Source organism: Rhinopithecus roxellana, chromosome 4, assembly GCF_007565055.1.
Source record: "Rhinopithecus roxellana isolate Shanxi Qingling chromosome 4, ASM756505v1, whole genome shotgun sequence".
Lineage (NCBI taxonomy): Eukaryota > Metazoa > Chordata > Mammalia > Primates > Cercopithecidae > Rhinopithecus > Rhinopithecus roxellana.
Window position 1 is genome coordinate 123,266,087 of NC_044552.1, and position 9,812 is coordinate 123,275,898.

A 9,812-nucleotide genomic window follows, 5' to 3' on the forward strand; every position below is an offset into this window, starting at 1 on the left:
CGAGCCGCCGGATGAGTTATATTCTTCACACACAGGGCTCCTGAACACTCACCGTCCTCAATTTTATTTTTATATGGCACACATTTAGAAAATTTAGGAGCGTCCTGGAAAGTTGTAACAGCTGGTCTGCGAGTGTTGGGCCCCGGGGCTGGGGGTGGTTGAATGTCTGAGGAATTCGGAGGCCTCTGAGAGAAGCATGTTTCAGAGAAAGGCCCCAAACTGCCTGGGAGCCCACAGTGTGAGAAACAAGGCACGGGACGGGCCCTGACAGATGTTATGAAAGGGTGGTGTTAAGTGCCTTTTTCAGGATATTAAACCAGCATCCTAACTGGCAAAAAATGAATTGTCACTGACATTATGTCGGCCCAGCAGAGACCCTCTCTGCTACTTTCTGTGATCTGGGAACCATTATACACAGGCGATCAATATGCTCCTGGGCTTGAATCTAAATAATGATTTCTAATAAAACCTACTTTAGACTGTTCGGGCCAGGGGACAGAGACAAGTCGCAAAACATAATGTACTTAAAGCAGCCCTCCCTCGTTTTCTCTCTTTTTTAAAGACCTGAATAATAGAAGAGAGATCTGGTGATAACACATTAAAAAAAAAAAAAAAAAAAAAAAAAAAAAAAAAGCCTTTTGGACCTGGCCAATCTGCTTAGCTAATGGCTGTAAACCGACACCCGTAATGAAATAAAAATGTCTCAGTTCAAGTGCATAGCTGCACAATTGTTAACAACGCTGAACTCTGGCTACAATCCTGGTGATGGGTACTGAGTAACACACTGACAATTTCCCATGGCTTCCTCCCTGGCCCCTGCTTGTTGAAAAGCAAATAAAGGAATCCTGCCCAAAATTCAGGGACAGTAGCATCAGGGATTTCGGTCAGGGAAACAGCAGGCTTTATCATTTTTATCTCTTTTCTCTGCTTGTACAAGTGGACTGATTATTTTTCATTTCCAATCCCAAAGCCCATGGCGGGTCATTGGCAAGGAGTGTTCTGTCTTGCCCAGTGCTTTTTAAAAAGGCGCAGATGAGACAGAGACACAGAGAAGTGTGCATCCTTGAGCCTTTTCCGACCCCTCCTTCTGCCCTTGGCCTCCTAGTGTTGCCCAGCTCCTCTGAGCCCTGTCCAAATGTGCTAACACTGGACGGCTGTGGTTAAAATGGGTTCCCCTGGCTCTCCCGCACAGCTTGCAGTTGTCTGATTTCAATCAGTGGCAGTTCCCTCCACATGTCCAGCCATCAATCTTCCAGCGCCCCTGGATGAGTGTGGCACAACACAGGGCATGTTCCAGTTAAAAAATAGCCTTTGCCACAGCTTTCCCTCCTCAGCCACCGATAAGTATGCCTTTGATATTTTTATTAAAAAAGAAAGAAAACACATTGGGGAATATGTTTCATTTCTTAGAGCCCAGACCAAAGACCCCGACGTTGAAGAGGATTGAGGTCTGTTGAGAGCGAAAACAGAGAAGAAGGCTGAGTTCTACCTTTGAAATTCCAGGGTTTTGCCAGGTGGAAAAGGCCCATTCTCCAAAAAACAGAATCTTTGCAATCTCTAAAAGGATTTCCCATGATACTGATGGGCCTCAGCATTTTTCCACAAGCAGCAAACCAACATCACAATCTGCCGCCTCTGACCAGGAATGTGCAGCACGATTTTGAAGGACATAAAATTTGGAAATAAATTGTGGTCCCCACGGTTTTAGCTTTTTTTCATATGCACTGATGGATTTTATAGCACCTCAGATAGACTCACTCTGTCTCCTGTGTCATTGCACACCCAGTGGCAGGAAGGCAGAGAGGGTGGCGGTTGGGAGCGTGTGGGAGGTGGGGACGTGTCTCTCCAAAGCAGGGCTCTCCTGGCTGGGCTCCTGGAGATGCCTGCCCACTTAGTCACTCCAGGAGACTGCACAGTAAACATTCTGTAGCCAGGTTCTGGTGCCTGTTTTAAAACAGGCTGTTCCAATTCACTTACGCTCAGGGGCCCACCTACCTTCCTAGCAGAGTTACTAGAGAACTCTCTGGAGGTGCAGGGATGTAGACACTCCAATCTCTGCACCTTTTGTTAATCTTTAAAGCTAAGGAGAGCCTGGCCTGTGTGAGGTTTATTCCAATTAGATTTTTAAATGAGGTCACTTGTCCATTGCTGGGAGGAACTTTTAAGTTATCAAGTCTTGTACATGGCAAACTAAAAATGGAACTTAAAGTTTAAAAGGGCCTATCTGCATCCCACCCCATCATGCCTAATATTCTTTGGGAGCTGCAAAGTCATCTGCCGTCCTTGTGGTGTATAAGGCCGTTTACGAGTGGTTCCAGTGCCGAAAACCTATAAAGGAACATTGGGGAGCTAAAGAGGGAGGGTTTCTAAGTGGTATGGTGTGGAATTTGAGATGAACAAATCTGTGGGTCAGGGAGGCAATTCTATTTTGGAAAACCTTAGAATTAGAAATAACAGAAAAGAACCTGGAATTTGAAGAAGCTGCCAGAACTTGTTCTAGGCATCTGGTAGTGTGTGTGCTTGGGATAAGGTTTCAGGAACATGGCTAGCCTTGTGCCATGTACGGGTCCACAGACAATATTTGCAGAAGGTGGCATCCCCATTTTAAAGATGAAGAACTGACTCATGCTAGAATGCGGAAAGCAAGTCTTATCAGTTCCAAAAGGACATGAAGGAAGCTACCTTTTCAGCAAGTACAGTTTTCATGGACAGACTGAATCCTGTGGCTTCCCCTAGTTGCTAGCTTGCCAGATTTTACAAAATTGTACTAGCTCTTAAATTTTAAGTTGTTGAATTATATTACATTTTTATTATTTATCTTATTTCATTTTGAGACAGGGTCTTACTCTGTCACCCAGGCTGGAGTCCATTGGCTCAATCATAGCTCAGTGCAACCTTGAACTCCTAGTCTCTAATGATGCTCCCACCTCAGCCTCCAGAGTAGCTGGGACTACAGACATGCACCACCACGCCCAGCTAATATGTCTATTTTTATTTTCATAGAGATGGGGTCTCCCTATATTGCCCAGGCTGGTCTTGAACATCTGAGCTCAGGCAATCTGCCCCTTCATCCTCCCAAAGTGTTGAGATTACAGGCATGAGCCACTGCACCCGGCCTAAATTGCTGAAAGAATGAATGAACACAATTGCTGTTTGTGTTGATATTGATGATTATGATGCCTATAGTTTATGACATAACAACTAGACTAGAATAAAAAATTATTCTTTCACTCAACAAGTATTTTTGGAGAGGCTGCCATGTGTTCAACACAGTTCTTAGTGGCAGAGATACAGCAGAGAAGATATAGCACTGGCACCTCATGTAGTTTACATATTAGAGGAGACATACAATAAATAATTAAATGGAAAAGGGAAAGATATATTGTTAGATACCCACTGATAAATGCTACTACTACTAATAATACAGGTGGTTAGGGATGGCCCTTCTGAAAATATTTATTTGAATAGAGAACTGAATGATGAGAAGGAATAAGCCACAGAAGCATCTTGGAGAAGAATGTTCCATGCAGAGAAACCAGCCTGCGTGAACACCCACGATAGGGTAACCAGCTATCCAGTTTACCTGGGAGTCAGAAGGTTGCCAGGACACAGGATTTTAAATGCTAAAAACAGGAAAGTTCTGGGTAAACTAGGAGGAGGTGGTCACCCTGTGCATGGCTGCACGTGCCAAATGAAAGACTGTGAGAGAGGATGGGTAGGAGAGGTAGGCAGGGTGAGGTCATGTGGGCCGCTGGAGACCGTGGCCTGGAGTTATTTTATTCTGAGTTTGATGAGAGGCTGTTGTGGGACATCTGTGGGTTTCAGGCACTTATTCTTAAAAAGGTTCCTATTGCATAAATGCAGTGACACTTGAATAATTTATTATTGAATGTGAATGGATATGGGGTTAGATTAGTAATGTACTCATGTGTGCTTTCAATTCTGTGGAATTTGGGGAATGTGAAAAATATAACAAACTTACAGTTGAAATGGCCAAGTTTGTAATTTGCTGAAGTTGCTACACATGTTCCAGTGAAAGAATGGGAGTAAATGGCAGGGAGATGGCCTGGATATAAAGGTGTTAATATTGCAGGACTTCATTTCTCAGTGGATCAAAGGAGAGAAGATTCATTTTCTTGAAAATTTAATTTATTTTGGGGAAAAGTTGAGTAAGGGTGCAGCCCATTGCAGAGACTTTATCTGTGTAAGTTTGATAATCAGGGGGACTGTGTTGTAAATTTTGTAGGGTGACAGGAAACATCAGGCATTTATGTTGGCGTTGAGTTTCTAGGACTATGTTGTAATTTGTATTCATTGTGTAACTCTTTCTGGTGAACTGGGCAAAAGTAGAGCGGAACATAAATCCAGATGGAAAATAGAATGGAAGGTAGCAATTGGAGACACTGTAGAGTGTTACTATTGAAGAATATTCTTATCCTTTATTGACGCTTCGCAGAAGCTTCTGGAGGCAACATCAAACAGGACTTCAAAAAAGGTCGTGGGAGACTGAGCTGATTGGCTCATTGTTCCCATGTGGCTACACAGTGGCCAAAGACTAGCAGAACAGCATCAGGATGGTGCTGGCAGGATGTCTCTGACACTTTGCTAAGCTTGCTTCTCAAGGAAGACAGTCCGTCTCTAGTGTGAGTCATTAGTCAATGTTCCCATCATCTCTGAAATGAATGCAAGAACATTCCCCTAATTGGTCTCCCGAGTTCCATTCTTGCTTTCTCTCCTGAAACCTGTCTCAGCAAAACCATCAGAGTGATCTTTTAAAAGCAAATACATTCATATTTTTCATCCTGCTTAAAAATCTCCCAGTAGCTTCCCATTATAGTAAGAATAAAATCCAAACTCCTTGGTACGGACTGCAGAGTCCTTCCTCATCTGGCCCCTGCCTTCCACTCCAGGCTCATTTCCTAGTGTTCTCCCCTTGCTCAGCCTTCTCCACCCATGCTGGAATTACTGCTCATCACAAAACAGTCTATGCTTGCTCTGTATCGAGGCTTTATACTTGGTAGTCCCATTTGCTGGAACATTCTTCCCACATATTTAGTGGAGTTACTCCTTCATATAGTTTAGGTATCCACCTAAATGTCATTTCCTTAGAGACCCTTTCTGTCTTCAATAACTAAAAGAGCCACTGCTGTGCTTTCACTTTCTGTCACCTTAGCCTGCTTTATTTTCTTCATAGCACTCACCACTCAGCAGCCATCTGTTCCTTTTATTCCGTCAGAATGGTAGGAAATTCAGGACTACTCTCACCAGCTCTGGCCACCACCTCCTCTTCCTCCTTCTATTTTTTAAATCTTCGGAATGTTTATTCTTTTGCTACATGGCAGTCAAGCCCAGGGTTGCTGTCCTTGTCTAGGAAATGATCTCTTGGTCACTTGCTCTCTTCTTCTTCTCTGGTGTTGATGGCTATGCTTTGGATCAGTCTCTTATTATGTTGCAGTGGTAAGATCTGAGGCTTGGGTTTGGTCTTTAGGGTTGAAGTAGATAAAGATCACATCTGACGTGCTTTGGTTTTGGTGACTTGGGCCTACTTATAATAAAAAGAAAAGGACTCCTGTGCTTTATCCTTCCTAACTCATTGAAGTTCTGCATTAGGCAATTATTAGACTAGCTAATAATAAAAAGCTTTAATTCTTGCTTTTACCTGTTGTTTTCTTATACATGTATCTCTCCCAGGTCCCAGGAAGGAGGTTTTGGTCTGGCAGGTGATTCAGACATTCCTGGGTTCCCTGCCCAACACAATGTTTACATCATATCTTCAGAATACTCCACTCTGTCATTCTCAATATTTAGTCTCACCAGAAGTACCTGGAATACTATTAATAGCATTAAAAGATTAAGAAAAAAAAAAGAGCAAAGGAAAAGCTCTAGTTATTTTAAAATACATTCGAGGCAGTGCATTATTATTTTCTTCTTGCTTGCACCTGGTCCTTTCAGTGTTGAACTGACCAACTCCATACTGATAATTAAAAGACAAATAAACATCTTCACCATAAAACAGTGCAAAAAGTTAAATTTTCTGTTTTTATGTTGGAAGTTTACACTAAATAAGCTAGGGAAAGTTTAGCATATATTTCCACGTGAAAACTCCCTTTTCCTAAATTACATTAATGTGTTTAGATACGAGGTAATTAAATTTAATGAGGAACACTTTGCATATTGCTTTAAATCATTTTTCAATTTTTGTGTCCACTTACCATAGAAGCTATGTTTGTACTGGGTTCAAGCCGAATTGCTAGGGTTGAAAGCAGTAGGTATGAATTTTTCCTGTCTGGTAACTGAGTGCATGGTTTGGTTCTTGAAAATCTTTTTCTCGGTTTGGCTCGATGGCCTTTGAATCATTTGTATTTGAAATTCACTCTTCATTGAGTATAATAGTTTCTTTAGTCTCTTGCATGTTCTCTGCTTACTTCTTCTTCTTCCCAGGCTGCCTCAGGATGATTAGAGAGAGAGAAAAAGAGAGAAAGTGTGTGTTTGGTGGGCGGGACTGAGGGAGGGGCTGGCAAATTTTATAGTTGTTTCCCTCCCAGCTCTTCCTCTGTAACACCTTCTAGCTCCTTGATTTCTTGTCTTATTTTTAGGGGTCAATCTTCCTTTTCTTTCTTCCAATACTGCTTCATATTGTAGTATCCTAAAAACCATTGAAGAGGATTGAGCGCCACATTGTAGAAAGTAAAATATAGTGTTTAAAAGCCTGTACTCTGAGGCCAAATTGCCAAGACTTGAATTTCCAATCTACTGCTTACTAGCTGTATGAAGTTAAGTGATTTGTTTTAGCGCTGAATACCTTCTACTGTAAAATGGAAATACATTAGTGTTCATCTTATAGGTACTGTTATCTTAAACCATGGTACATTAATTAAATGCTTTAGTACATGTAAAGTGCCAATAACAGTGCCTCGCAGTTAGTAAGCATTCAACAAATGCTGTGCTCTCATTTCAATCTTCCTTCCAAATCTTGAGTCATGCATATCATTTCCAAAAATGTTATACCTGAGAAACCCTGAGCCGCACTCTGGCTCCCCATATGGCCTATGCTCCCCTACCCAAACATATTTGTAAGTTTAAATCAGGGTAAAATCAACAATGTGGACAGATTGCAAGGAGAAAACTAATCACAATGAGTGTCCACAGTGACTGGAGGAAAGGCAAAGGCACATACACCCATTTGTCTTGAGGATGGAAAAGAAAGTGTGGATTTGGAAGTAATTTTATAGCTGGGAACCTTGGGATACCGTTAGTGCTGGCCCCACTAGTGGGGCCACTCTGTTCTCCAACAAGTTCCCTCTGAGACATAACACAGACCTACCAGCCCAGATCCATCAGTATGGGACTCCGGACACTCATTCTAATTTGATGAACACTTAGAAGAGCTTAACTACCCAGCATTTAGCATTACCACCATGTCTCAGTCTTTTATTTTGGGTAAAGTATTATGTAAATACCTAACTATTAATTTTTACTTATATTCTCAAAAATAGATTTACTTATTAATGATATATAATTATTTGTTTCCACAATCACTTATTTTAGCATGTAAGTTCCTAATGTATAAGAAATTTACACATATGAAAGATGCATAGTAAGGCCGGGCGTGATGGCTCACATCTGTAATCCCAGCACTTTGGGAGATCGAGGCAGGTGGATCACTTGAGGTCCAGAGTTCAAGACCAGCCTGGCCAACATTGTGAAACACTGTCTCTACTAAAAAAAAAAAAAAAAAGAAAGAAAGAAAATGCTCAGAGGCATAATATACTATTGAATGTTTTGAATGATAGTTTCTTTTTTTAAAAAATTATACTTTAAGTTCTAGGGTACATGTGCACAACGTGCAGGTTTGTTATATATGTGTATACATGTGCCCTGTTGGTGTGCTGCACCCATTAACTCGTCATTTATATTAGGTATTTCTCCTAATGCTATTCCTTCCCCCTCCCACCACCCAATGACAGACCCTGGTGTGTGATATTCCCCGCCCTGTGTCCAAGCGTTCTCATTGTTCAAGTCCCACCTATGAGTAAGAACATGAGCTGTTTGGTTTTCTGTCCTTGTGATAGTTTGCTCAGAATGATGGTTTCCGGCTTCATCCATGTCCCTCCAAAGGACATGAACTCATCCTTCTTTATGACTGCATGGTGTTCCATGGTGTATATGTGCCACATTTTCTTAATCCAGTCTATCACTGATGGACATTGGATTGGTTCCAAGTCTTTGCTATTGTGAATAGTGCTGCAATAAACATACGTGTGCATATGTCTTTATAGTAGCATGATTTATAATCCTTTGGGTGTATACCCAGTAATGGGATCGGTGACCAAATGCTATTTCTAGTTCTAGATCCTTGAGAAATCGTCACACTGTCTTCCAAAATGGTTGATAATTTCTTAATCTAAAAATTATTGTCTAATATATTAGGAGAGTTTAAGCATATAGTCAAGACTCAAAGAAGTTAATGTTAAGGATATTGACCAAATTCTATTTTAGACATAAATTTTGATTAAACTAAGACATGTGGAAATCATGCAAAAGCCAGTGTGCTTATCAGGAAGTTAGCCACTTTTCAATAAAAGGGCAATTATTTATTTGTAGGATTCCTGTCAATGATAATAGAATTAACATGAATTCAAGAGCTACCTGATTTTGAAGTACAACTTTGATTGCATTGTTCATACATGAATTCTTGCTTAATGACCAAAGACAGAATGACCAAAGACACCAGAGGTGTAGATTGTAAGTCCTGCTTTTCAATAAGGAACTCTGATCTTATACTGTCTCTTTTCATCCTCAGTCTCTGAAAAAGCCACTCCTCCCACGAAGTAGTCATTGGAGGTGGAATGACCTCCAGCATCTATAATTGCTCAAGCTTTTAATGGTGCAAAGTGTTGTAAATATTTCCTTCTGGCTCTAACCTGACAGCAAAATAACCACTGGTTTGACATTGCACATCACCAAAAGCAAGTTTACCTCCTAAGTATTCAAGGCTATAAGTGTTCTTCTTTCTGAAAGTAATGATGTCACCTAGCCATATTTTAATTATTAGCAAATTATTGGGGATATATTCTGAAAATCAGGGCTACATGTGAGAGAACACATTAAAGGAAAACAAAATGGTGGGAAGATTATTTCACATTCTTAAGAAAGTCTCATAAATATTTGAAATCTTATTCTAGTAAATTTCCTTTAAATAAACTGATTCAGCTCATAGAAATATAAGAATGGCTTTCAATGATGCAATTAAAGAAAATAAAGATAAAGTTGTGTACTTATGAAAGTATAATTTAAATAAAACATAATAAGAAATCACATTTTTAAAATATGTTGGTAATTATAATTTGATTTATAATGTGTATGATTAGACTATAAATATATAAATATATATAGAAATCAAATTATAAATCAAATTATACATCTTATAATACAAATTATAATCTACATAGTCAAAATAATATGAAATGTTTTAAATTTTAGAAAAAAATCTCTAAGTCAGTGATAAAGCTGGAAATTTGGAGATTCTAGAACCAGTCATACTATCAAATTGTAAGCTCCAATTCAAATGAGCTCCACTAAAAGATAAAATGTATTGACTTATATAACAACAAATACCAGACTCTAGTTTCAGGCATAGTTGGATCCAGACACTCAGGCCATGTCATTAGTAATTGTCCTCTTTCTCTCCATCTCTTCATTCTCAGGCAAGCCTTTTCCCATATTGAGGTAAAAATAACCACAAGCAGCACTGGGCTTATAACTTGAAATCTGGAAAGAAGAAAAATTATCTCCACCCTGATACGCTTTAT